A 16,278-nucleotide genomic window follows, 5' to 3' on the forward strand; every position below is an offset into this window, starting at 1 on the left:
CAGCACTGCAGGAAAAGAAGGGGGTGGGGGGCGGGGGTTGGGGTGGAGCATGAAGATCTTGAGCAGAATATCTGGCATCAATCTGGTAATTCCCGTGGCAGTTGCCATCCTTAACATCCCTGGATATGAAAATGGAAATAAAAACTGCTCCTCCAAGGCAACACTCCTGGATCAGAGGGACCTACTCCCATAACATCCACTGCCAGGAACAGTGGAGGAGGTGAGATGTCGGGTGGCCCCATGATGTTCACTCTCTGTTTATCTTCCTCGCAGGCTGTTATTGAACAGTGAGAGATTCTCTTACTGCAGGTTGGCAAGAGGAAACCTTGCTGATGGATCTAGCTGAGCCTGGCTGAGGTGGAAGAGGAGGGTCAGTAGTCATGGGTGCTGCAATATGCTTTAAGGGATAACAGCATACCATCACTTGAAGGGAAGTGTATCATATGATTCACCTTCAGTTTCACTTCAGCCTGGGGCAGAACAGAGACACACAGCTGTGCAGCTCTAACGCCCTCGAGGTTTATATACATCTATATTTGTTCACATATGCCGAGAATGGATAAATGAACCCAAAATGTGTTTGCACAAGCCCTTCTGAGTTACTGATGCCTTTAAATCACTAAAACACACGTGACATGGTGTGCAGCAGTGATTCCTTCCTAATGATATAGTTCTCAGCCTGGCAGCAAGATTCAGAACAGGTACAATATGGTGAACCATTTTACATCATACTACATGACATGAGATAACCAGAGATGTTCTGGCCAGACCATAATGAAGCCACCATGTCAGAGTGTGCTGAATTCACAGCATAGTGAGTGATCTGAAAGGCTTTGGAAACACAAGACCAGGAAAGTGCTCCATTAAAGAGCCGGTAAGCAGATGGATCGTAGAGTTTTACAGCACCGGAAGAGGCCCTTCAGCCTATCTTGTCTGCACTGGCCATCAAGTACCAATCTATTTTAATCTCATCAGTGCTGAAGAGGTCATTCGTCCTATCGGGCAGCACTGACTCTCTGACAGAGTATCTTATCTCGGTCCTCTCCCCTGTCCTATCCCTCACAATTCCCATGGCTAATCCATCTAACCTACACATCTTTGGACATTATGGGCCTGATTTTACCATCAAGTTGCGCCCATTTTTGGGTGTGAAAACTTGGTAAAGTTGGGCGTGAGGCGAGTAGCATGATCCGCACCCACTTCCACACTGGTTCCCCCTTTACCAAGGCCCGAAAATGGCCACGATTGGGACCCACCCGAAACGGGCGCGACAGCCATTTAAATGTATTTGCATGCATTTAAATTGACTTAATGGGCTGCACGCCCAACCTTCCCCTTTTACCGCCGCTTTCGCCCATCCAGAATCGGCGCGAAACAGACATGCTCCACTAAGGTCCGATTCGGGCGCTTCAGTGAGTGAGGAGGTAAGTGCCGCACGTCCGACAGCTCTCTGCTTGAGATCGGTAGGGAGGGGCGGGTAAGGGGGGGTCTGCGGCCACTCTGCCTGAGAGCAGTAAGGGGGAAGGGGGGGTCCACTGCCACTCTGCCTGAGATCAGTGGAGGGGAAGGGGGGAAGAGGCCTGCAATCGGTCTACATGGCAGAGAGGATGGGGGATAAGGGGGCTAGTAATGTTGTGGGGGGGGGGGTAATGTCTGTGGGGGCCGGATAATGTCTGTGGGGGCCAGAAGGAGTCATTATCCATTCCTGGGAGCAGTGTGGCAGGGGAGCATTATTCTATCATTTTTCTTCTGCACGTGTGCAGTCGGAGACGCCAATCGGAGCTGCAGGATTTCAGGCGCGTTAAGCCCCGCCTGCAGGCTTGTGCAGTGCAATTCGGGCTCGCTGATATTTATTCAGGCAGAGTGCTTATGGGTGCCCCCCAAGGGTCTAAATGGGTCTAAAAGTCGGATCTGAAACACTCCCAGTTTCAAGTCCGCTCAGCACTTAGAATCAAAATAGTAAAATAGGGCCCCATGGGGCAATTTAGCATGGCCAATCCACCTAACCTGCATATCTTTGGACATTAAGGGGCAATTTAACATTGGCAATCTCCCTAACCTACACATTTTTGGACTGTGGGAGGAAACTGGAGCACCTGCAGGAAACCGACGGTGACACAGGGAGAATGTGCAAATTCCATACAGATAATGACCAGAGGCTGGAATTGAACCGAGTGCCTGGAGCTGTGAGGCAGCAGTGCTAACTATTGTGCCACCATGCTATCATCCTATTCTAAGAAATGCTCATTTTCGGGAGGCAGACGGACCCTTGGTAATATATTCTGCATTCTGAATTATTATTAATTGTTATTATTTTTGGACATGTGCATCATGACGTTTCCCATGGCTTCCTGACCCCACGTCATGACACCAGATGTTATTGAGGGCCAGGCGGAACAGCTGCTTGATCTGTACCCATTAAATTTAGTCCCATTAACGTCGAGCATGCTCAATGCATTTGCTGAGCGTCCAATGGCTCACTGCTCGAGACTGATCGTGTGTGGAATATTGAACTTGGCCGCCATCTGCTGGCAAACAAATATATTGTGACACGAAAAGAAAACACATCTTAACTAAGAGAAAAGACAGGGGCTGGAATTCTTTGATTTGATTTGATTTATCATTGTCACATGTAGTGAGAAACAGTGAAAAATATCATTTTGCGTGCTATCCGTACAAATCATACCATACATTGCTCGTAAAGAATCGCCACACTCTCTCCGACCCCACCTGCAGCCGGGATTCTCCAGTTCCGCTGTTGTGAACAGAGATTTGGCTGAGCGCCAAATTCTCTGTCCTCAATGGCTGCGGCAATGGGGTGTGCAAGACTGGAGGAATTCCAGTGAGGGATTCCAAACAGGGCATCACCCCACTTGCACGCATCTCATGATCGCCTCGCAAGCCATCAAACAGGAAGTGCTGAGTGTTGTAGAATTTTGGTCAGTTTTAATGAAGTTTTTGTACTCTGAAGTAAATCAACTGTATGCACTTATTAACTATGAGAACTATGTACATACATACAGTATGTACATGCATATTATATACATAAAAGGGTTCAAACTAGGAGCTGTCTCCTGGGAGCTTGCTCGTACACAGGGCTCTGTCCAACACTAGACGGATCCCGAGGTGCGGGTCATGTGTTCTCATACATCACCTGTACTCAGTCCCACATTAAGCCAGCACGGTGGCACAGTGGTTAACACTGCAGCCTTACTGTGCCAGGGACCCGGGTTCAATTTCAGAGTTTGCACATTCTAATCACGTCTGCATGGGTTTCCTTCGAGTGCTCCGGTTTCCTCTCACACACCAAAGATATGCAGATTAGGTTGTTTGTCCATGCTAAATTGCCCCTTAATGTCAGGGGCATTAACAGGGTAAATACGTGGAGTTACAGGGATAGGGTGTGGTGAACCATCGTTGGTTCCCACTGGATAGTACTGAGCCAGGGTCTGGCCAGTACTACAAGGATGTACATATGTTACTGTTGGGTTAGGGATGGGTTGTGCTACTTGTTGCTGTTGGGGTTAGGGTGGGGTTGTTACACCTTTGTATCGCTTCTCGGCCTTTTGGCTAAGATCAAGTGTAGTATGGATCGCCTGCACTTGGTTGAGGTCATTAGGTTACGCTGAGGCTTCATATGTTTCATATGAAGCAATTTTTAAAAGCGGCATCTCGGCCTTTTGGCTAAGATGCAAATGAGCTCAAGTCTTGGAGGAGGATCCTCCCCCTTCTCCAATCAGCTTGACTCATGTAGATCAGGCCCAGGACAGGGTGGTTTTGGTCTCCCGTCCTGTCTTGTCAGCCTGGATCTGAAATGTCTCAACTTGTTGAGACTCTGAATTGGATTTGATTTGATTGAATTGGAAAAGTATTTTTAAAAATTGTAGTGTTGTGGTACATCCCAGTCGGGCTCCGCCTCCTGGGAGAGGTATAAAGGTCCCTGCTCTGGCTGGGACCCCTCAGTCTGGGATCGTGTATATAATTATTGGCTGCTTCATTACAGTAAATAAAAGCCTTTATTTCCTGAGCATCTAGCCTCGTGTATGATAACGCGCATCATAGGGCCTGGGTGGGATCGTTGTCGGTGCAGGCTCAATGGGCTGAATAGCCTTCTTCTGCACTGTAGGTATTTGGATATTTGCCATATGTGTATCTATCCTCTTTTTCCATACTTGGTATTGAAGCGCTTTTTGTTGATTTGACAGTTATAGTGATAAGTGGTTGTTGTTCCATCCTGTTTTTTGGCAGGCCATGCAAACATTGTGCTTACTTCATGTCATTTCTTTTCTCTGATTCTTTCATCATGTGAGTGGCTGCGATGTCCTCTGTGATGGAAGATGGCCTTTCCTGTTATGAGGATGTGGTTTTCAGTAAGGTAACCTTTGCATTTGGCTGTGTGCTGTTCTATCAGCAATAAATGGCTGCTACTTGTTTCCAGCATTGTCTGAAGAACTGACTTTCTGTTGGGGGTTAAAGCGTTTGCTCTGTCATTGCAGTGTTGACTTCATCAACCGTCATTGGTGCCGTAGATTGAAGATCTGCTGCTTGTTGGTTGCTTTACTGGCCATACTCCACTAACAGCGCCATGGTAACCATCTGTGTGGTTAACTGGTCTGACTAACGAGGGCTTTCCAGCACTGATAAAAAGAATGGACAAATGTGCTCTGCAAAAAGAGAAGATAGTTCAGAGCTGAAGTCCCAGGCAGGATAATCTTTATTGTTTGAGCTCTCAGAAACTTGCAGTTCTATATAACTTAAACAATAATTGTCTTGATTTCTTCTGCCATTTTGAGGAGATACAGGGCTACACCAGCATCTCTGCTCAAGAGAGAAAAAGGCTGGTTACATGGATGACATATATCAGCTTGAAGATTTGTTTTCAGCCAATCCTTAGTGGTTCCAGCATCATGCCGATGACCAGAAGTCAGATTTCTCTGGGCCCATAAAGTCGTGTGTCTGTTGTTCACAGCCAGAGGTCTCTCAGCCATGGTTCTTTGTCCAAAACGACTCTAACACTGGCTCCCATGTCCATAGTATCAGAAAATTCCTACAGTGCAGAAAGAGGCCATTCAGCTCATCGAGCCTGCACCGACAACAATCCCACCTAGGCCCTATCCCCAAAACCCCACATACTTACCCTGCTAATCTCCCTGATACTAAGGGGCAATTGAGTATGGCCAATCAACCTAACCCACACATCTTTGTACTGTGAGAGGAAACCCATGATGTGGAGATGCCGGCGTTGGACTGGGGTAAACACAGTAAGAAGTCTCACAATACCAGGTTAAAGTCCAACAGGTTTATTTGGTAGCAAAAGCCACTAGCTTTCAGAGCACTGCCCCTTCGTCAGGTAAGACTTACCTGACGAAGGGGCAGCGCTCCGAAAGCTAGTGGCTTTTGCTACCAAATAAACCTGTTGGACTTTAACCTGGAGGAAACCCACACAGACACATGGGAGAATGTGCAAACTCCACACAGACAGTTACCCAAGGCCAGAATTGAACCTGGGTCCCTGGCATCATAAGGCAGCAGTGCTAACCACTGTGCCACCATGTGAGATGGCCGTTAACTAGAATATCTACATTCCAATTATGAAAACCCAAGAGCCCTGGCCTCACTCAAGAAGCATGGCTGTGTAGCTTACTTGATGTGCCGTCTCAACCTCATGATTCTTTTGTGTATTTAGATGTTTTGCCTTGTACAGTTGTCAAAGTGTCCAATCCTGATACACTGAAAACATTGGGTTGAAATTGCAGGACATTGAATGGACTGGAATGTGAGGTTTCCTTTGTACCACAGTTTACTTTCTTCTATCTATACATGGAGTTTAGGCTACCTAACAATCTGGATAGCTTTCTCAGGGATTAAATCTTCCTTCATTTGCAGCATGTCACAGACTGTGTCATTCGCTACTCTAACAACTATGCTATTCCTGATAAGTTCACATTTTAGGTCTCTGTATTCACATTTTTATGATGTGGAGATGCCGGCGTTGGACTGGGGTAAACACAGTAAGAAGTTTAACAACACCAGGTTAAAGTCCAACAGGTTTATTTGGTAGTTTGGTACAAATAAACCTGTTGGACTTTAACCTGGTGTTGTTAAACTTCTTACTGTGTTCACATTTTTAGCCATCCTCTACAGATCATTAATGACTAAATCGATACGTTCTCCTGGTTGCTGGACACGCTTATTAAATTTAGCCCTTTTGAAGATTTTGTTGCTTCTTAGATTAAAATAAACATTGATGATTACTGTACTTCAAATTTAGCAGATGATTTGTTGATCCATTGACCAGACGTTTTGGGCCCTTTTTGTTGCCAGGATCTTCTGAAGTACCTTTGGCTGGCCCAAAGCATCTCTGAATCATCTCCAGAAGTGCCAAATTCTTTCGTGCCTCGTGTTGTGAATACTACTGCAGAAGACTTCTTTGAATCTGAGTTGCCTGAGGATTGTGTCTTTGCTACTATACCATGTGAGAATGATGAAGAGTTAGTTCCAAGAGAAGAAGTGTCTACTAAAGTTCAAGTCATACTTCCAGAGTCAAGGAGCCAAGTTCCAAAATGTTGCATACAACGTAAGAGGAATAGACGTCCTTAGCTTTTTCACCCAAACAGTGGTGAGCCTGTGGAATTCATTACCACAGGAAGTGATTGATGCCAAAACATTGAATGTATTCAAGAGATAGCTGGATATAGCACTTGGGGCGAATGGGATCAAGGGTTATGGGGAAAAAACAGGATTAGGCTATTGAGTTGGATGATCAACCATGATAGTAATGAATGGCGGAGCAAGCTCGAAGGGCCAAATGGCCTCTCAATGTCCTCCCCCAGCTCCTATCTTCTATGTTTCTATGTCTTCCTGATTGATTTTCTTATTGACTGGGTATTATGATTACTGATGCATAGCCTTGTGTCTAGAGTATTATTAATCCTATATATAACATCATAGTAATTTGTTGTTATGACCACAGAAGTAAAGGGAGAGGGATGTTATATATTTAAAAGGGTTGAAGATAGCTTTAAGAGCTGATCACATGATTGAAGGTGATGCTATTAGGGTATTTGCCGAGGCTGCTGTTTTACTTTCGTTTTGTACTTTGTACAGGCCAGAACTCTTAGAATAAACCTGTTGTTGTTAGTCTGAATCTACATGTGCAAACTACAGCTTTTTCTTTTCATTAAAATCCACAACCCCTAACATAGTTAGGACATTACAATGATTTGGCCAAATAAGTTCATTATCAACCTGCAAACCCTTCCTATACACCTGTGGAGCGAAGTGAGATCAGGAGAGTCTCCTGGTCAGCCAGAACCTGCAGAAGGCAAGGCACACTGCTGCAGTATCTTGCCAAGCATAACCATGGACCATCACATTGCAGTCAATGATTGCCAGTGTCCTCTCAGGGCCTGGTACCTAGAGAGAGAAAGGTTAACCTTTCTTTTCCAATCTTTAGTTTTTTTTTACCTGATTCGGCATTGAATTCACTCATTTTATGTTTCATTCTCAGTCCTCCATAGTTACTAATGCTTCCAGTCCCCTGATTTTGTTTTTAATACTTTATGTCTTTACATGTTATACCACTCCATAATGATCCATTTTTTATTTGGATCACTGACAATTATTTTTTTCTTGTGATTTACTCAGTGAGTTGAGGGGAAGGAGGAAGAGGAGGAGGACGAGGTTGTGCTGACTTTAGTGGGGATGGGGGATTGCTGGAATTTTATATTTGTGGAGTTGGGTTGCTAGAACTTGGAGTTTTCCATGCCTCAGTGGAGGGCTGATGTTATAAGGTTGCAGGTCCTGTGTCCTGTGAATTTTCTCTCAATAAGAGGAGGCAGTGTTCTAACTCACAGTCCTGTCAATTAGTATCTTGACCACAGGTCCTAATCGGCTGGGGGACATTGAAACATTTGTTTCAGCACACAGATGGATTTACTGTATTTCTTTACAGAACAGGCCATTTTCCTGACTGTTTTGCATTGGTAGCAATTTTACAACCCTTCAGACAAATGTTTAAAGTTTATTTATTATTGTCACAAGTAATAATAAATAAACTTTAAACGTTTGTCTGAAGGACTGTAAAGGGAGAATTTAGCATGGTCAATGCACCTAACCAGCACATCTTTTGGACTGTGGGAGGAAACCGGAGCATCCGGAGGAAACCCACACAGACATGGGGAGAACATACAGACGCTACACAGACAGTGACCCGAGCCAGGAATTGAACCCAGGTCCCTGACGCTGTGAGGCAGCAGTGCTAATCATTGTGCCACTGTTACTGCAACTTCAGAAGTTCAGAGTGCTGCAGGTTACTTTCAGCTCACTCCACAATATGCTTGCCATTCTTGTTTTGATTTTAAAAAAAAACATGTTCTGTTATTTTTAATGGCATCTTTTAAAACTTTATTTTTTCTTGTGCCTCCTATTATTTAAGAAGGCTGTGTTGTGTAAGGTTATATTATGTAATAATAGGTTCCCAACGCCACCTAAAGATACAATACCTTTGGCATGTTGCTATTGTTGGCATTTTTAAGATATATTCCCTTTAGATCCAGAATGAAGTATTGCTAGAAATTTATAATGGTTAAGGTCCTTGTATCTGGCTGGTGTGTTAGATTTGCTTGGGAGAGCAATAAGGAGTCATTTTGAGCTCCTGCCAGCTGCCAGCTCTCGTAAATATTGTGCAACTTCCTCCCTCTGCAATCTTAGTAACCCACTGTCTATGGACTAGACAGTGGGTTGATTTAATTATAGACTGGAAGATTATTTTGTCTTCATTTTATATTCAGAGATTTTGAGAATGAATCACATACAGATTTTTGCATGCCCAATCGCTTCAACCCAATGCTAGAAGTACCTGCCTTAAAAATAATAGGCATATTTAAATAAGGTAATAATCATGCTGCAACATCACATGTTCTATTTTTCCATGATTTTTACCTCATTAAGGCCGATTATAAAAAACAACTGGAAAAGTAGAAGATCCGGTAGATAGAAAGAAAAGAAGACTTGCATTAATATAGTGCCTTTCATGACCACAGGTCATCCCAAAGTACTTTACAGCTAATAAAGTACTTTTGAAGTGCTTCATAGAATTCTATAGTGCAGAAGGAAGTCATTCGGCCCATCAAGTCTGCACCGACCACAATCCCACCCACGCCCTATCCCCATAACCCCATGCATTTACCCTAGCTAGTCCCCCTGACATTAAGGGGCAATTTAGCATGGCCAATGCCCCTAACCCGCACATCTTTGGACTGTGGGAGGAAACCGGATCACCAGGAGGAAACCCACACAGACAGGGGGAGAGCATGCAAACTTTACACAGATAGCGACCCAAGCTGGGAATCAAACCCAGGTCCCTGGTCCTGAGAGGCAGCAGTGCTAACCACTGTGTCACCATGCCATCCATGATTGGTGTACAGTGTAGCCACTGTTGTAACATGGGGAGCATGCCAATCAACTTGTGCAGAGCAAAATCTAACAAACAAAAATGTGATGACCAATAATCTCTTTTTATGATGTTGATTGAGGAATAAATATTGGACAGGATACCAAGACAACTCCCCCACTCTTCTTCAATATAGTGCCTTTGGATCTTTTACATACATCTATGAGAGCAGATGGGGCCTCCATTTAATATCTCATCCAAAGATGGCATCTCTGACAAGTCAGTACTCTCTCAGTATTCTACGGGAGTATCAGCCTTGATTTTTGTCCTCAAGTCGTGGAATTAAACTTTGAATCACTAATCTTCTAACTCAGAGGCAGGGGTTCTAACTACTTAATCCAGGCTGACACTTGCTAGAAATGAAGACATTTGAAAGTTTATTTACAGTGCCAGCAGCTAATTTAAGCTCGAGCATAGGTTTGCCATTTTCCTACCCTAAACCTAAAGATGTAAAGATGTTACAATGCATTTCACAATGGGAACATACCTGCACCTTGTTCTTTAGAATAGGAAAAGAGCACCTTTGGAGGGTGTAGTAGGGCAAACCTAGGGAATGTGGGCTGCAGCAGAAGAGAAATGTATGGAAAGGGATAAACAGAGAGCACTGTAGCATCCATACTCACTGCAGGCAGACAGGACAAAATACAAATAACTACATCTCAGATGGCGCTAAAGCAGTAACACCCCAGGTGGGATTGTTCCAAGGTTACAGCAACCATAAAAGAATTGATATCACTTATCAAGGCTCCAAAAAGTCGAGAGGAACCATTGTGCCTCTGAAAATCTCAAGTATCCGGGAGACGGGACAATTAACACCCCATCGAAATCGATTTGACAAACACAACACTTTGATATTGTAAGCAGGTAGACAGGAGATGCCCAGAAAATAAGTAAAGCTAAAGCACACAAGATAATGGAACCATATAATGTAATCAAAACAGAACTACAACCAATTCAAAATAACAACTTGATGACCTGATATAAATATAATGCTTGGTAATGTAAAGAAAGGAATATAAGAATCTGTAAGAACCAATGCTCAGTAGAGTAGCTCGGAAGCAAGCAGTAGTTACAGCCATGAGTTCTGCTCTCCCTTCTGCATGTTGAATAAAGCCATTTTTGTTGAAGTTCTACACAATCTTGGAAGACTCAATTCATTCATTCCCTCCTACAGGGAGAAAACTTATTGGTCTGTCACTACCCATCAGTTTTACAGCCACAGTAGATAGCTAAGGTTCTCCTTCTTCCTTTCAGTCAGGAGTTACAATGATAGACACTGCTGTTAACAAACATAAGAAACCACAAAATAACCCACCATGCACCTCTTTTGCAGACTCTGCCATTAGTAAAGTTCACAACTACCTTGAATTGCAATAATGCAGGGGCAGATTATTCTAGGCTGCCGCTGGTAACATCAGTAAGAATGGTGCATTGGCACATTCAACAAGTCAGAGGTGCAAGCCAATTCTCTTCAAGTTTAGAGAAAGGCAGAATTCCTCATTGTCTAAGAAGTCAGAAACATCACTTCTGACGTATCCCAAATATTATGGGACATTGTTCCCTTTGGATGCTCTCTCCTCTCGTGTGTGATTTGATTTATTATTGTCACATGTATTAGTATACAGTGAAAAGTATTGTTTCTTGCACACTATACAGACAAAGCATACCGTACATAGAGAAGGAGAGAGTGCAGAAAGTAGTGTTACAGTCGTAGCTAGGATTTAGAGAAAGATCAACTTAATGCGAGGTAGGTCCATTCAAAAGTCTGATGGTAGCAGGGTTGTGGTCCAGGAGAAGGACTACTCAGTGTCTGCCAGTGTGCTTGAGCTCTTCTGCAAACAGTGCACATTGGCAGGGACTAGAGTGTGCAGTGGAAACTTTCTCAGAAGGCTAAGGAAATTCGGCATGTCCACTACAATTCTCACCAATTTTTACAGATGCACCATAGAAAGCATCCTTTCTGGATGTATCACAGCTTGATATGACTCCTGCTCTGACCAAGACCACAAGAAACTACAAAGGGTCATGAAGAAAGCTCAGTCCATCACGCCAACCAGCCTCCTGTCCATTGACTCCATCTATCCTTGCCGCTGCCTCAGGTAAGCAGCCAGTATAATCAAGGACCCCATGTACCCCAGACATACTCTCTTCTACCTTCTGCTGGGAAAAAGGTACAAAAGTCTAAGTTCACATACCAACTGACTCAAGAACAGCTTCTTCCCTGCTGGCATCAGACTTTTGAATGGCCCTATCATATATTAAGCTGATCCTTCTCTTCACCCTATTCATACCAGAGACACTACATTCTGCACCCTCTCCTTTCCTTCTCTATGAATGGTATGTTTTGTCTGTAACAGCTCGCAAGAAACAATACTTTTCACTGTACCCAATACGTGAGACAATAATAAATCAATTCAACGATTCTATGAATGATTTAGCCTGCCCAGTTCTGCATGATTGGGAAATTTATTGGTCGTGCCTCATACCAACAAAAAAGGGTGGAGGGAGGCCCCTTCTGTTTGATATGTGTTTTCTTTGGGCTGCCCAGTATTCCCCTTGATAGAATGCCGTGTTAGTGAGTGCAGCTCTGGGGAGAGGGGGGGATACACAGTAAGAAGTCTCACAACACCAGGTTAAAGTCCAACAGGTTTATTTGGTAGCAAAAGCCACTAGCTTTCGGAATAGGCTGTTCCTTCAGAGAGGAGGGGATCCCAGTGTTGCAGCCAGCGCGCGCGGGCTCAAGCTGCCGATGACGTCACCGGGACGACGCTGGAACCTGGCAACCCGCTTAGCAACAGGCGCCGGGGTAACGGGGAGGAGGCGGGGATACCCGGATAAACACAGCGAGTGGGAGCAGCGGCCATGGGTGGGAGGTAAGTGCCGTTTCTCCTCTGGCTAACCTCGGGGGCAGGGGTGGAGGGGCAAGGTCCTGGGCCTTGCCGTGTCGGGAGCGCTAAGTTACAGAGACAGATGGCGGCTTGGATTCGCGGCCCAGGCCCCGGGATAGGGCATCTTTCTTTGTGTCGATTGCCGGGCCTTTGTGTGTGCCCGGAGCAGCACCGAGCGGCTGGAGGGGACCCCCGGACTTTAGCAGCGGCCGCTTGTCAGCTTCAGGCCGGCCAGTGTGCCTGAGCTTTGCTGCAGCCAGTGGACACTGGCCGGCAATGTTATGATTCAGTTTGCCCGGATATCTCAGCTGAATAATTCCTCTGCTTCACTGGGCAGCAAACACTAATCCAGGGTTTTCACTTGTGATGTTGGGCAAAGGACAAGGCATGCAATGCAACTTCTTTAAATAGACAGCACTTGGATGAAAATCTCATTCTTTTGAGGGGAGGGGAGAGGATTTGAGAAATAAAAACATGTTATATATGTTATCTGGAGGGTATTAGCTGTGAGGAGAGGTTGGGGAAACTTGTTTTTTTTCACTGGAAGGACAGAGGTTGAGGGGCGACCTGATAGAAATCTACAAGATTATGAGGGGCATGGACAGAGTGGATAGTCAGAAGCTTTTCCCCAGGGTGGAAGAGTCAATTTCTAGGGGGCGCATGTTTAAGGTGCGAGGGGCAAGGTTGAAAGGAGATGTATGAGACAAGTTTTTTTACACAGAGGGTGGTGGGTGCCTGGAACTCGCTGCCGGGGGGAAGTCGTGGAAGCAGATACGATAGTGACTTTTAAAGGGGCATCTTGACAAATACGTGAATAGGATGGGAATAGAGGTCCCCGGAAGGGTAGGGGGTTTTAGTTCAGTCGGGCAGCATGGTCGGTGCAGGCTTGGAGGGCTGAAGGGCTTGTTCCTGTGCTGTAATTTACTTTGTCCTTTGTTATCATCACACTTTTCTGGTCCCCTTTTAACTGTCCTCATGGACAAAAGTTTTTTTTTGCATTAATTATATCATTTCTAGAAGTGTATTTTCAGCAGCTTTCCACTTTTCCTGCTCCTTCTGACTTTTCTCCAATGATTTGTTCTAACATTGTATTTTCCAAACCAAGATTTGCCCAAAGTGAAGCTGGAGCTTCTATAGGATGTACAACAGCACTGAAACAGAACGTTTAATCCAACAAACCTGTGCTACTGTTTACATTTCACACTAGCGTCTTCCTGTTCGATCTACCTCTCATGTATCATCTCTGCCTTTCAGCATATTTATTTTCCATTTTCTATCATGTATTTGTCTTGCTTTCTTTTCTTTAAAATATCCAAGCTAGTTGCTCAACCACTTCTTGTGGTAAAGAGTTCCATTCTCTTAGTAAAGCAATTTCTTTTGAAATCCCTCCTGGATTTGTTAATAACCATCCTGTATTTATGGCTCCTAGTTTTGGATTCCTCCCACACCTGTAAGTCATCTCTTTTCTAAAGAAAAATCCAAACCGATTCAATCTCCCTTGGTCACTAATCTTAGTTCTGGTACCATCCTTTTAATTGCTTTTTATACCTTCTCCAGCATTCTCTCATTTCTTTTTATTGTATGCCGATCAGAATTGTGCACTCTTCACTCTTGAGTGCAGTCTGACCAGGAACCAAGTTTAACATAACTTCACTATTTTTGAATTCTATTGCTGACTTACTTGATATAAGTGCACTCTGGGCTGTTGTTGATTGAATATTTTTAATCTTTAAAAAAATATAGTTTTATTCTTTATTTCAAATCTTCTGAGAACTTTGAATCCTATCCAAGGTTCACTGCAATGGGAGAGTTCATTCTTTTGCCACAGTTTTGGCCAACTGGCGCCTCTGAAACTACATGTGGCTCCTTTGTGGCTGAAATCTGGCCCTTTGACTGCTATACATAGTTTTCTTCTGTTCTGGGGCTATGTTTAGTTCCCCTGCCCATGTACTCAATACTGATGTAAGAGGTGAAGAATAGGAAAGAATGCAGTTGGCAAAATATAATAGCTTCCTTCATGAAGTTTATCAGTGTACCCTATTTGGCATTTAATTGTAAGATATTAACAAATTTGCTGCATATTAATTGTGAAAAACACCTTCAGACATCTCAAGAATGGATTAAGCTGCTATATATACACGTGTTCTCTTTTTACAAAAATTCTGTTGTGCTCACTAATATACTGTGGCTCCAGTTAAGCAATGCCTCAGTTTTAAAATTTGCTTTCTTATATTCGAATCTCTTCATGGTTTCACTCCCTTCTTATCTCTGTAATCTTCTGCAGTCCTATAATCCTACAGGGTATCTGTGTTATTTCAATTCTGATATCTTATGTATCTGCAAACTTAATCGTTGCACTATTAGCAACCGTGCCTTCAATTGCTGAGGCTCTCAACTCTGGCATTCTCTCCCTGAATCCTCTATTTCTTTAACACTTTCCTCTTTTAAGACTGTCATTAAAACCTATCACTCTGACCAAGCTTTTGGTTATCTGGCTCTCTAATATTTTGTGCCCTATTATGTGTCTTTTGGATGCGATGCTAAACAGAGCCACCGTCTCCTTCCTCAGGTGAATGAAAGAGATCCCATGGCAGTATATCAAAGAAGAGTAGGGGAGTCTCTCCTCGGTGTTCGATTGGATTATGTTGATTTAGGCTTTCATTCATTATGATAGGCTATCTGTTCATTATCACATTGTTTTCAGTGCCCAAGTTGGCTACAGTATTTCCTATGTTACAGTAGTGACTACGCTTCTAAAATGACTTCTTAGGCTGTAAAGCACTTTGGATGTCTTGAGGTCATGAAAGGTGATACATAAACTCGAGTCATCTTTTTTCTTTACATGGTTCAGAAACCAATTTTGTTTGATAACAATCCTGTGAAGCAACTTGGGATAGTTTACTATATTAATGAAGCTACTTAAAGGCAGTTTGTCATATGTGCCATAAGAACTGGTGCAGTCCTTCACTATTTTGATTTTGATTTGATTTATTATTGTCAAATGTATTAGTATACAGTGAAAAGTATTGCTTCTTGTGCACTATACCGATAAAGCATACCATACATAGAGAAGGAAAGGAGAGAGTGCAGAATATCATGTTACATCATAGCTAGGGTGTAGAGAAAGATAGTTTAAAAGAGTTAGAATGAAGTTTTAGAAGTATAGAACGAGAGTAAAAAATAGAATTACAAAGTATGTTGGGCATTATCACAATACAGTAAGAAGTCTCACAACACCAGGTTAAAGTCCAACAGGTTTATTTGGTAGCAAATACCATAAGCTTTTGGAGCGCTGCTCCTTTGTCAGATGGAGTGGAAATGTGTGTGGAAATGTGGAAAGAGTGGAAATGTGCATTTCCACTCCATCTGACGAAGGAGCAGTGCTCCGAAAGCTTATGGTATTTGCTACCAAATAAACCTGTTGGACTTTAACCTGGTGTTGTGAGACTTCTTACTGTGTTCACCCCAGTCCAACGCCGGCATCTCCACATCATTATCACAATACACCAGTGGTTCCCAAAGGGTGTGACGCGCCACACTGGTGCGGCGAGAGAGGATGGCAAGTGTGGCGGGAAGATTCAAAGACAATCAAAGAAACATTCAAACATGAATAGATATTTTTCCAAAGTGAGAGCAAGAGCACCAAGTGATGCTGATCACATTGTGATCCAGAATCATCGTTCGGACAGAGTGCTGAAGAAGAGTTGTTTAATTCTACACCAGTAGCAGGCCCAAGCAAACCTCCAAAAAAGAAAGTTTGTCGACAATATATGGATAGCTATCTGAGTCTCGGTTTCACATGGACTGGAGATGAAAACGTACCTCGGCCTATGTGTTTGATCTGTGGTGAGAAGCTTTCCAATTCCAATATGGTCCCAAGCAAGATGAAAAGACATCTGTTGTCAAAACATGGAAATCTGGCAAACAAGGATGTTC

The 16,278-nt window shown here is 43.6% G+C and overlaps 1 protein-coding gene and 1 pseudogene across 3 annotated transcripts in view; both read left to right on the forward strand.

Moving 5' to 3' along the window:
* The first annotated feature begins 3,550 nt into the window (after window positions 1–3,550).
* Window positions 3,551–3,730, forward strand: LOC144506730 (U2 spliceosomal RNA; annotated as a pseudogene).
* An 8,475-nt stretch (window positions 3,731–12,205) lies between these two features.
* arl13b (ADP-ribosylation factor-like 13b) overlaps window positions 12,206–16,278 on the forward strand; it is a 79,516-nt gene continuing 75,443 nt past the window's right edge. For all 3 annotated transcript variants that reach the window (XR_013499904.1, XM_078232545.1, XM_078232546.1), the window contains exon 1: window positions 12,206–12,327. The gene's annotated coding sequence lies outside the window, so the exon portion shown is untranslated. The remainder of the gene's footprint in view (window positions 12,328–16,278) is intronic.

Source organism: Mustelus asterias, chromosome 17, assembly GCF_964213995.1.
Source record: "Mustelus asterias chromosome 17, sMusAst1.hap1.1, whole genome shotgun sequence".
In the NCBI taxonomy this organism is placed as follows: Eukaryota; Metazoa; Chordata; class Chondrichthyes; order Carcharhiniformes; family Triakidae; genus Mustelus; species Mustelus asterias.